Source organism: Ciconia boyciana, chromosome 3, assembly GCF_034638445.1.
Source record: "Ciconia boyciana chromosome 3, ASM3463844v1, whole genome shotgun sequence".
Classification (NCBI taxonomy): Eukaryota; Metazoa; Chordata; class Aves; order Ciconiiformes; family Ciconiidae; genus Ciconia; species Ciconia boyciana.
Genome location: NC_132936.1, coordinates 42,800,659 through 42,814,364, shown reverse-complemented (window position 1 = coordinate 42,814,364; position 13,706 = coordinate 42,800,659).

Below are 13,706 nucleotides of genomic sequence, written 5' to 3'. Positions count from 1 at the left end.
CAGAATCGCAGAAGTAGATATATGTGCCAAAGTGAAAAACCCAACCTTTGAGGAGCCAGTATAAAGTTGAACAAACAATAGCTGTCAAAACAAACCCCCAAAAAATTGCACAGTTGGAATAAAAAGAGTATGAAGAGCAAGCAATTATATAAGAAAATATTGTGTTTATCCAATGTACAAATTTTTGCATAAGAACTTGCATGAGATCCTTTGGAAAGTAAATGAGCAGCAGTCAATATTAAAGTGTCTACCTTATCTTTCCTATCTTCACCTTAAACTTCCTTGTCCTAAGTAATAAATTGAGGTTCTGGTATAAAGGAAGATTGTCAAAAACAGAGGTGCCAAAATTCTGTTAAGATGCCACCATCTGTTACAATGATAGGACAAGGATACAGGGGAAGATATTAGAATGCATTTACAGAAATCACTCTTCTTAAAACTGAAAGCTGAAGTTTCAGAAACTGAAGATGGAAATAATTAAAGACAAATTTCCTATGAAGAGGTACTGAAAAGTTTATGGCCTTTACATCATCACAAACATGTTCTGGCACAGATCCTTTCAAAATACACATTTAATGCGTAAAAGTGAGAGAGCAGCTGAACAAGATGAAACAAACTAGAGTGAGCAAATGTGCAAAGGGCTTTTATCTCGTAATCCCTTGATATTAAGTATGTTAAAGATCCTTCAACACAGTTTTCTGGAGAACAATATGTTTATTCTTTCTGTTCCTCTGTAACAAATGGAAATTTTTTAAATTCTTTCTGATGCTTTTAACATTTAGATTTATGCAACCAATTCAATATAATTGACTGAATCACACTTTGTACTATGTTCTGTCACTATGCTTTGCCAACACCTCTTTAATAGAATCCCATGTAACTTTTTTTTGTTCTATTTTAATAGCAGGGTCCTGGATTAAGAACATCAGCATGGTCACAGAACGATGCAAAACAGAGTATCCAGGAAAGTCTGAAAAGTCACAGTTGGAGGGCGGTGACCAGATTATATTTGTAGCTTCTATTTGGTCTCTTATTGGAATCACATTTGGCTCTCACTACACTGTTTCTCATGAGAATTTAGACATCACAGTTTGATTTGTTCACTATCTGAGCAAAAGAAGGCAAAGTATGGCTGGGAATGATGTTGCAGCATCACTGACTAGGATCTCTCAATGCTTTAATGTGATGCCCAGAAGAACTTGCTTCTGGGAACATCAGGCAGAGAAATAGAAAACATGAATGATTAAAGCACGTTTCCTCTTTGGAAAGTTATTGTATAAACATGGAAGTGCTTTATCCAACAGATCTGTAAACTTTGTGTCTTTTGAGTCATCATATCTACTTATCTGAATAATATAATTTATTATATTTCATTCCCATGAAACTGTGCAATCTGGGCTATATATAAAAAGTTAGAAATAAGTTCATTCTGACTTGCGTATGATTAAATAATTGTTAACTGAAGGACAATTCAGAAATATGCAGTACGTACACATATTACATCCTAAGCATGTAAGCAGTCCCAGAGAAATCATTGCATAAGTATATATTAAGCAGTGACTAGGGAAACATTCAAATATCATAAAAGAGGTTGCTGGTCTCAGTTTTGGTAGATAGAGTCATACCTTCTGAATGCAGAACTTTTATTCTTAACAATGTTAGTATTTAAAATAGCAGTCTAACATAAGAAACATTTATACTGCAGTTAGGAAAAAAGACAACTTCTTAAACTAAACTGAATAAATCTGATTAGAAAGAAACAGAAAGACAATAAGTATAAACATTTGCAGTACCACTTTTCAGAGTACAAGCACAATTGGAGGTGACCAGGTTTCAACAAAGCTGTTTTCCTGTTCACTAACATCAGCATTTTTGACCTTCTCATTATTACATGTATTGATGGACTGACTATTTTACATCCTCCTCACAAAGTACCAAAATTAGAAATGGAGGATATTGGAAATGGCTAACACACCAAATTGAAAACATTGAATAGGTCAAAGTCATAGACTTTGCTACAATCTTCTCTGGAATATATGCAGAGGTAGCACAGTCCATGTTTCATTTTTGTGCTAATCATTGTAAAAATTCTGTGAAATGTCAGTCTATGAACACGCTCCCACAGCCACATCATTTTGTGAAAAAAGGAATGAAGTAACAATGCAATCCATACTTACAGAATTTACAGTACACTTAAAATTGAGTAATTCTTTAGTCTATCTATACACAAAATGACAGGAAAAAGCTATAAAAACTAAAGTGGACTGAAATTGATAATTTTCCTATGCAACACCTTCCAAAGAGCTGTCAACTCCTTCGGACAGAAGCCTCTTCTTATTGGGAATACCGAACCCTTGGCTACTCATCCTAATTAAAATGTAATTAGGTAAGTGTAATTAGGTAATAATACTACTCAAAACACTTAGCCTGTTTTCCACAGTTGAATCCATAGTTGAGCTCACTATGGCATAAAATTCTGAACTCAGATCTCATGGCACTAATGGCCTCTTCACCCCAATTTATTCTGACATGTAGGCAGAAGCCAAGAGCTGTGAGGAATATTTATGGTACGAACTATGAAACAGGTCTGAGAAATACATCCATGACCCATATGGTAGATACGTGACACAGGCAATGAAAATACTGGCTGCTACAAGTAGTATCTACTTCAGAGAAACAAATCTGCTAATATCAAGGAGAGGTGTAATAACCTACTTAGTCCTTGGGGTAGGCTTCATCTCACATACTTTTAGCCATCTGAAAGACAGATACCTGTTTTAAGGTAGTCTTTTTCACTGCCTCTGTAGTCAATGGAAAGAGGGAGGAGACCAAACAATGATTCATCTTGCACCAGAGCAGAGTTTGAAACAATTGGCATGAACTGCTTTCTGTGGTTGCCTCTTCCTCAACCTGGACTACCAAGGACAGTTGGTGAAACAAAATTTTGACTAGATCCTGAGCCTCTAAGATCAGTAAAGTGAGATGAAACCTGCTTCTGCTGCAGAAAATGCCTCCAGCTACTACCTCACCATCAGCTTTCCATGTGTAAGGCAATTATACATCATCACAGTAATTAGAAAATGCTGGACAACCTAAATCAAACATCATGTGACATCGGTCATCTCGTCAGAGTTTTGTGTTCTCTGAAGAGACCCTAGAAAGTCCACCCCACAGCTGCTGAACTACTCCACCCTTCACAAGTCAGTCGCATCGCTGTCTTACCTTAGGTGCACTGTGATGTATCTGGAAGCAAACCACAGAGCTAAATGAGCACCTGTGTTCATGCACACACACATCCACACACACATCAATGCCTGCTTGCAAACGTGCCGAAAAAATATTCAAGCCCCTTGGGCTGGCCCCAGCCCACGGCATGCCGGCTGAGCGGCTCCAGCTGACACTGGCACCAACCACAAACTGGTGCAGACAGAAGGAACTGCCATGAGCTCCATGGTCAAAAATTCCTTCAGGGCAGCCCGCTGCCTTTTCTTAGTCTATATAACTATCAACGTTTTGAATGCCTAGAGGAGAGCAGCACCTTAATGAAAAACAGCCATTCCAGTTTAATATAAGCAAAACTAGGGTGCTAGTGCCATTCAGACAGGCTACAAAGAGCTGCTTGGACAAATGAACTCATCTAGCCAGAACAAATGCCATCTCTTTTATCTTGTGTCATCAAGCTTCTGTGAAGCCTTCAAAGCCTGCTGAATTCACTAGCAGTTGCCAGTTACTAATCTGTGGCTGGCAATGCAGGATCATGGCTTCCTTTTCCTGACTGCAAGCACTTTTTGTTCTCCCTTTATCATCTCATACACTCCAGCCTGCTTCCGTAGATCATTCAGAGGTTTGGCTCTTATTACCAACATTTAAAAGGGATCAGCACCCGCCTACCATAATTACATCATGATCCACCACGATGAATTGGCTCCTAAGAGAAAATACGTATCAAAAAAAAATTAAAAATCAGGACAATGCATGCTTGTCTCAGAAAAAGCATCTTGCTCAGGATCAAAATCTCAGTCAATTACATAATGAGCTATTAGAGGAGAGCGGACAAATGTAAACATGGTTTTGCTTGTGTTTCTGTTTTCATATGAACAATGCACAAAGGTCAAGAGCTAGAACTGAAAATAGTTGCATACAAAGAAAAGATATGGGTTCATGTTAGCTTTTGAAGAATAAAATTATAAAAACATATATATTTGTACTTTCCCTTCTCCAAGAAGTTGAACAATATATGCAATGACAATTTTCTGATTGCATGCTAATAAACACCTTAGCTGCCTTTAGTTTTTAACATTCTTTGAGAACACGATCATACTAAAAAATATACTAATTGAGCATGCTGCTCACTAATTAAATTTAGAAATTAGTAGAAATACTTGACATGAGAAGATTTAAATTCATTTTTTGAATCCTAATAAGTGCATGTTTTTTAATCCAGTATTGTGTGTACTACTCTTGAGGATCTTCTGAGGATAGAGTGCATTAAAAATATAATTGGCTTTAAACCCTGAAAGATTAATGTTTTGTCATGATTTACACTGTCTCTTTTGTATTCAGCTCTAAAGTTGTTTTCCCCTCTCTGAATCATGTATTGATGATTCAAATGTAAGATTCTAACTGTTATAATAATGAGAGCAATATAAGCAAATCACCACGTTAATGTCTTTTTTAAAAAAATACTTTATCTCATGCCCAAACACTTTTAGCTAAAGTGACAACACTTGCAAGAAAAACAAATCCTAAAGCATATCCTGGAAGAACAGATAGACATATTCTTCTATGGCCAATGGAAAAGTGGATAAAAATCATGAAAATCTATTACACTTTGTGGTATGTTATTTTAATATTTCCTCTGAATCCAAATCTGTATGTTTTAAAATATCTCAGGAAAGCATCACCAAGCAGATTTTAAATTGCTATCAGTCTACCTTTCATTTAAATTAGAAATAAATCATAAAAAAATATCCAAAATCTTTTACTAGTTTAAAAAAAATAGACATGCCAATTTTCCATCAGTCATACCTAAGAGCCTCTTAGGTCTCTCTCTTTGAAGAAGCACATTAAAGGGGGTCAGAGGTTTCACAAATAAATTGGTTGGCAAGCAATATCAATGGTGCCCTAGACTGACCTGGTATATAATTGTTTGCATATCATTGCAGTAAAAGCAACAACGTGTTTAATCTGTGTGTGTTTATTTTGATCTATATATGGACCTCAAGGGTCAATGCGATTTACTCACATTTACTGTTGGTTATTAAAAATGCTGAATAAAGTGATGGAAAGGTGTTAGAAGGCATTTGCAATTAGGAAAGAAAATGACAGTCTGCATGGAACTGCTTACTCAGAATTTTATCACAAGGGTGTTGGGGTTTTTTCTACTCTATTTTCACAAAGCTTATAACTCATAGCTTGAGAGAAACATATCAAAGCACTTTTTTCCTTCAGTAAATGGATGGCAGGACTAGTCTTTCCTCCCCAGATCTTACATGATCATGGCTATTGCAAAATTATGGGCATAGAAAACACAAGGAATACGATATTTTGCACTGCCCTGGGTTTTTTTGGTATGCTTTGGTTTGGTTTGGTTTGGTTTGGTTTTTTCCCTAGACAGTTAAACAGCATAGTTAAAATTGCTAGACTCTTCCCAAAACTGAGAAGGAATATCAGAGTACTCCCTACACAGGAGCCCACTGAAGTCAGTAGAAAGATTTCTATTGACTTCAAGGGATTTTGGTTTTCTCTGTACAGTGAAAAATTTTCTGAGTCTCATGAAACTTATTTAATCAGGACCTGAGAGAAATTGCTCAGCCTTCAAATTTAAAAGTTGATTTTACTTTACTATTCTGTCTCACTCAGTTATTTTACTCCATTAGGTATCTTTAAATAAAATCAAAATAAAAGAGAAGAAATGAGGAAGAGAAGAGACAAGCCAGAACAGAAAGCATGAGCAAAACAAGAACATGAAGACAGAAAAAACATAGAAAAGAAGCAAAGATAAAGACTGAAAAGAGCAAATTAATGTAGGGGGGAGACAACAAGTCTTCAATTTAATATACTATATAAGCGAGTCTGAAGCTTTTAACACTTGACTAGAGGAACAGAAATCAAAGGCCCATTCAAATGTTTAAACTAGTTACACCTCAGCTGATGCACATTGCTGAATCAGGTTCTCTGAGAACAAAGGATAAAGGGAAGGACCAGTCTGGGAAAACATTTTTACAGCTCATAAGCCTTAATGAAGTCCAATTGCAGCACCATTTTTGAAGACAAAATTATCAAATGAAAAAGTTACAGCTTTTTAAAACAGATTAATGCCTGCTTACAACAAAGTGGTGCTTAGAGAACCTGGCTGACATTTCTTGTCCATTACTCACTTTAGCTGATGTTACATTAGTCCTTCATGTGTATAAATCCAGAACTTTCTCAAGAGCATAGGCAATAGCCACTATTGTTGGAGATGAGACAGGATAATCCATATTTTACATCTGTAAGTAATACAGAAGTGGTCATAAATTTTCAGTCAAATTGTGACAGAACTCAGAACTCTATGAAAACATCATTTTTACTGATTTTTTTTTTTTTAATTTTCTGTCAAGACTGCCTAAACAAGGTCTTTCACTTAGGGCTTTGCCATCCAGCATCAAAAACAGTTGATTTACTGAACCCAGTCAAAATGCTTCCTGAGAGAGAAATTGGACACAAAATCCCTTTTCCACAGCTGCTCCATGAAAACCACATTTTGCACGCAGAGGCTCGGTGTCATACCCAGCAGCACTGACAGGAAGACCTGGAGCAGTACCATCATCCCCAGGCTTACATTTTATTTACAGCTGAGTATAGTCAAGGTAGGATATATTCTTTATCATTTCCTTGCTATTCTCCTGCATACATATGCTCTGGTAAGCTCCTCAGAAAGTTCCTGCTGCTTACCTTCTCACTATAGCCCCAGGATAGCAAAACATGTAAGTTCAGCTTTAAGCAGTACCAGGAAGGCTAAGGGACATGCTGAGTGCTCTGCAGAATCAGGACTTGAAACTGGAGGGGTTTTTGTGCAGTCAAGAGATTTCCTGCCTTCCATCCACTTTGTTGAATGCCCAGTACTGGAAATCAGCTAAGCAGTTTCAGCACACAGTCAAGTTGTAATTTTTCTGTTACCTTACGGGGACTTGTCTAGCAAGTGTACTACTCAATCATCTCTCTTGATATATCTCTTATTTTGCTAAATACTGTGAACTACAATGCAACCACTCTGAGAAGTTGTATCTCTGCAGGGTGCAACAGCACCGTAAAATGCTAGTTCCCATTTTTTATTTGCTCCTCTAAGGGACAAGCGCCTTTTGGCCACTGGTAAAGCTTTTGAAGTTCCTCGTTTTGCAGGAGCCCATTTAAACCATGTATCCAGGCCACGGAGTGACTGCAGTCAGATGCAGCCCTCCCAGCTGGAACACAAGCCTCACAGGGAGCCAGCTGAAAAATTCCTTGCTACCATCAAAGTAAGCAATTCCTGCCTTTCATGGTCATTTCCCCATGGGGAGAAACAGCCCAGGCAATCTGATGGATGGTTAGGTACCACGGGTCTGATGCCCAGGAGCATGCACGGGAGTTCCTTAGCTGCAATCACAGCCCTGGAGCAGAGACCGAGCAAGGAATGGAGCAAAAGCACTGCCCTTTTCAGGTCACATTTCTGTGCTCTGATGCTTCTTTCAGTCCATGTTATCAAATACTCTCAGACATTTGCAAGTGGATCTTTATATACAAGAAGAAAAACCGCTGATTTATCTATGAGCCTCTTGAACAGATTTACTTACTAGCAGGACAATAACATTCCTGAGAACCAATTATTCATGAAAATGCATATTTGATTTTGACTGAAACATGTGTTTGTTATGTCCGGTTTATTTCCTTACTTGCCATGTCAACAGGAAATAAATGGACTCAATTAACAGAACTGCAAGTTACACCAAGTCAGCTTCAACCAACTAATACTCATTTTTTTACTCCATGCACCTTCTAGCAATCTGAACCCAAACTTTTCTTGGAAAACAAAAAGGACACATATTTAAAAGCAGGCAATTATCTTTTACTAATACATTCCTCATCCTAAGAAAATACACTTGATATACTTTTAAAAATATACTTCATTCATTTTAAGGAAAACATTTCATCCAATTTATATTCTTCTAACAGAGTTTAATTTGATTGTTCAGATGTGTCTGTGTAACTAAGTGTTTTCTTTGTTTTGATTTCAGAGTTCTCCCTTTCTGAAATATTAAGTGTATAATCACTAAGTGTACTTTCCTGTTTACAGAAAAATGCCATGAAACTTCTACTATCCATCTATACGTTTTTGGCAAGAGTTGATACAACCGTGGTATAAGGTGATTAATGGAAGGCAAATAAAGAAGTAATTAATCAAACCACATAAGAAAGTGAAAATAAAAAATTATGCAGAGACTGACAAGAAAAGTCTAAACTCTTTGTGCTTTGGCACCAATAAAAACAGACCACAGAAAAAGGCTAAAAAGTTCATGAATGTGCTGCAATTAATCTGTATGCGTACTGCAATGCTCTTTAGTTTGGTTCATTTAAATCTGAAATTCCCTTCCCCGTTGATGTCAGCTAGTTAGCCAAGATGGTGCATTACTGTTATGATCACTGCAGCACATATAATTTAGATTTATCTCTTTAGGGACTCAGCTCCACCCCCTGCTAGCTAATATGCTCACCATGTTTAATGATGCAAAAAATTTCCCTGAGTACAGGTTATTTATCTTTATCAGGGGCTGCTTTTGGCTGGCTGTCAGTTATCAGCCAGAATATTTGTTCCTAAATGGTTTGTACTCATCCGTATTCCAGGGCAATTCTGAGGCCCATATTATCACTGATGTTTGCAATAAAAGTGTTTCAGTTCTTCAGATACACCTTAGTAATACTGATTTATGAGTCTGGACTGGCTATATTTCTGATGCAGTGATATGAACCCTGAAATATCTGTCATGGAAGTGAAATATCTATCCAGAACCTCAGAAACAAAACCCGCTTGTAGGGGTCTTGAAGAAATATGAGGAATGAAGATATTTCTTTGAATACATTTTGAGGGGAATGAGTCAGAGGTGAGGTTTTTAAACTGAAGATCTGTAGAAAATAAAATAAAATTAGGAACAGACCAGTGAAAAGAAGACAGATGAAAGTGGGAGGAAAAGGAACAGAGAGAAGGTGACAAGTCTGGACAGAGAGGTAGGGAGACAAAAAAAAAAAACGAGAAAGGAAAGAACTTTTGCTGCACCAGATGAGTGAACACTTTCAGCCTATAAGATTAAAAATGGTAGTTGGAAAAGCAGAAAACTAAAGCTTATGACTTGAAAGTTCTTGCCTGCAGAGCAACGTGAACAAGCACCCAGCCTAAAAGTGAAAGGCAGATATCCTGAGCGGAGAAAGAGTTCAAAACATTGACTGCAGTTCTGCAGCGCAGACATGAGAGTTATGCTACAGGTCAAAGTGGAGACCAGCAAGTATGGCAAGTAAGAAAGACTGAAGATATGAAATAAGTAAGTAAATTTCACTTTTTTCTGGTTTTGACTAGGATGGCAATAAGGGCAGCAACTGCGTGTCAGATTTGATGTATGCAGTATAATAGGCTGGATTTGTTTTTCAGGGCCTGCGAACATCTGTGGCACAGAGATTCCCAAGCTCGCAGCAACCAAGCCTGTTCCAAAACTGGAAGCAACAAAGCCAGACATGCTCTCCCCAGGGTGGCATGCTGAGATAACACGGCTTCCCTGCTTCCCAGACCTGAGCTAATGCCTGAGCTATGCTGGAGAGCCACACCAGTTTGTTCGGAGCAAGTTCAGGTATCTCTAACAAAAGACATACTTCAGAGAGTAAGAAAAGCTAAATCCCCAGTTTAGATCCCTCACCTGTTTCTATAAGGATACAAGAGTGCCCAACACTGTTATTCTCTTCTTACTATCCATGCACCCATTTGGTAGGTAGAGCCACATAATTAGTGGAAGATCATAAGTTGCCATCCATAATTCAAACAAAATTTGGTGCTGAAGCTGGCATACGTAAGGCTGCCTTCAACTCAGGAACATGTGTAAGTGTGAACTGAACAATTTTTATCCTGAAGCATCCACCTAGCAGACAGGTCTTCCCTAGGGCCAGTGTGTGCATACTACATCATGCACCCAACAGATTTTGTAACCACCCAGCTACAGAGTCATTATCCTTTGTCTAGGCTTAGGCACATGCTGGACACTCTTCTGGCTGCCGTTTCACCAGCAAAGCAAGCTGTTGCTCAGGAAGCCATGAAATATAGCCCTACCAGAAGTTATGGCCGCTTCGTATCTGCTGGTTGAGTTGCTCATGTGCTTGTCTCTCTTCCCCCTTGTCCTCCACTTTTCTGTGTGGCCTAGTGTCTCAGGGCTATGTGAGGGCAAGGATCTGTATTCAAAATCTTTTCTTTGCCATGTTGAAATAGGGGGTGTCTGTTTTTTGAGAAGGCTATTAACAATAATACATCTTTGCTTAATATAACACAGAGTTAAACAGGTAGGAAGACTGGAAATAAAGTCCGTAACCAGAGAGGTACAACAGAAGAATAAACCCCCTTTACTGATTTCTGAAGAGGTAAAACATCTGGCCTATTTTTAAGAATATATCAGATTTGGATAAATTTCCTGAATCTGTATGGTGAAAAGGATTATGTACTTTGCATACATGAAAAAGCATTGCAACAGACATTCTCATTTTTAACCTACTTGCAACATTGAAGCTGTTACAGGTTAAATTACATATATGAAGTTCTTAACCACAAGAGAAAAAAATACCCCAAAATTGCGTAAAATATGATTAATTTCCTTCAAAAGCCAATTCAATGTTTTCAGCCTACATCACGTACAAATATTAGTATCACAACCAGCAAACAGCATGTAGAATGGAAATACAGCACGCATACTTGAATTCCACTTTTGTTGGTTTGAGATGATGTATTTGTTTGATTTCTACCATGACATGCTCTTCCTGTTCTGAAGTTTTCCAGAAGCCTAGATTAATGACAAAATGATCTCCAGTATAAACTTCCACAATGATAATAACATATGCTGGCATAGACAGAATACTACTACAGTGCTACTGAGATCCTCTGAGAGCATGAAATAAAGGCACAGCACTCAAAAAAGAACTTAATTTGTGTGTTATTTCCAGTATTACTGCTGTAAATATGCAGGGACTTAACTAACTGACCATTTAATATTAATAGGATGATATTCAATATCATAATATTCATGTGCTATGATAAGTATTTGAAATACTCACTCTGTGCTGTTAGATAAATTCCCTATTAGACCTATCCTTGATAATGTGCATATTGTTTCTGAAAGCAATTTCTGAATTATTTAGGAAAGACCCATTTTCCTCCTGAGACGTAAAATGAAAATGAACTGCAGATTTTATGCAAGTTCTTATTACCATTTCGTCTAGACCACATTATGACCAAATTATGGTGAAAACCCTTGAATAAAGTAATTTCACAGGAAGCTGTTAACCTGCTAAAGCACCAAGAAATACAGATCAGACTGAAATGAGCTTTAGTTGTATGCTTCTTGATTCAACTATTTAGATAATGTACTTTCATTTAGATCAGCAGCTAAACGTGTGAAGGATAATAGCTTTTCTTGTACAGGTATAATGAGGCATCAGTACAGTGGTACAGAATAGCAGCGAAGAAGAGAAAAAAGCAGTTCTGACGCCTGAAGTTCTCTCGTGACAGACACTTTTTTAAAAGAATATGACTATGGAAGCAACAAGCATTTATGTCCGACACTTTCATACAACTGGAGAGCATGAATCTGTCACCTGATGAAAACTGAATAAGGGCCATCAAGCCCAGAAGTGGAAATTCTACTGCTATTGAGAGAAAAAATGCACAACATAAAGAGAGGGAGATATTTATGCACATGCCATCTCTTTTTCTTAAGCAGAAAATAAGTAAATTTCAAAGTCAAGTTTCTTCCCTCCTCCGTCCTATTGTACGTAAAATCAGTTCAGAAACTTTAAAGGGAGGATGAGACAATGTGAGCTTACTCTTCACTCTGAAGTTCTTCTAACATATCTCTAATATAGTCACCACAGACTGGTTTCAAAAACATTTAGTTCAAACTGGTGACTTATTTTCAGGTGGCAACATAGCTTCTTTAAGTACTTTAATGTATATAATGATACTGATAATCTGATTTTATTTTCTTTGTGTATTTGCTTTGCAGTGTAAGCATATATTTTTCTACTGCTCTAACTCACTTTGGTTATATTGTAGTTGACCTCTAAACAATGTATAAATACTTCTGGATCGCTTGAGTTTTATCTTTTGTATCGATATTTGTGCACATGGCATACTACTCCAAAAATATAATTAATCTAGGCCCTGGACCAAGGAAAAAATCATGAGAAATTTAAAACTTTACTTAAAATAACTCCATACAGAAGGACTTTGTTGAATGGAGGTCCTTATCCTGTGATGATATTACCAACCCTGTTACTCTATGACTATTATTAGTAGAACCAGTGAAAATGCAGCATTTCTTCTTTTCAAGACATTTCATTATTTTAAAATTTGTCTTCACTGAAAGTGAAATGAAAATTACTATTTTTACAATTAAATACCAAGTGGACCTCCAACATTTCCTTCCATTTATTGACCTTCAAAGGATTTATTATTTTGTTCAGTTAGTCAGTTTTTTCAACCTATACCAATGGCAGTAAATCATTATGCATCACTCAAGACAGGGCACAATGTGACGCACAAGGGGTCCACGCACACTGTGACGCACAAGGGGTCCACGCACACTGTGGACCCCTCCTGATTTTCTAGATTACATGAGATATGTGTGTAAATTTAGTATACCACATAGGGGTCTACATGTGAGCTATTCACTTAGATATTCTCCTTTCTGTGAAGAGAAATAGCACTTATGATGCACAATTCATTTGACCTAATTTAGATGTTTACTTACTTAGCAATGTCATAAATCAAACCCTAGGAATACGTGTTTCTTTCCACTAATCAGCATGAGCAATTTTGCACCACTCTTGTTTGTGTGTCATAGGACATTTCAAGTAATTTCTACCTTGGTTTTATTTTTTTATTCTGTATTATCAGAGTATTTGTAAAATCATTATAAGAACAGCAGCTATGCTGATATTTCAGGTAGTATACCTTTTATTTAGTTATTTGTTTTCTGTCTCCCATTTGTGTTTTAATAGAAAAGTCTAATGTTCAGCACCTTGAGCAAAAAAGGAACACTAGCTTCTGGATACTAACTAAAGGTCTGGCTACTTTCACTAGCCAGGGAAAATTATTCCAGGGATATTGAAAACACTGATCTTTTTTATTATTTGTTGCTGTTGCCATCATTATTACAGGAAGCCAAGATGAGACCTGGACCCTGCTTGGACTCAGCACTGCAGAATAAAGGGGAGACCAAAAGACAGAGCTGGTAGCACTGCTGAATAGAGCAGACAGGAATCCCAAATGTTTCAATCTCTAAGACAGAGGGTCCATCTTTTTCACTTGCATAAAGGATTTGAATTAACTCTTATCTAATATATTTCATATATACTTTAGCTGTTGGGGAGGGCTATTCTTCTTTTTCTTTCAACGTAAGCATGACCAGAAAAGAAAAAAAGGGAAGACACAGCAAAGC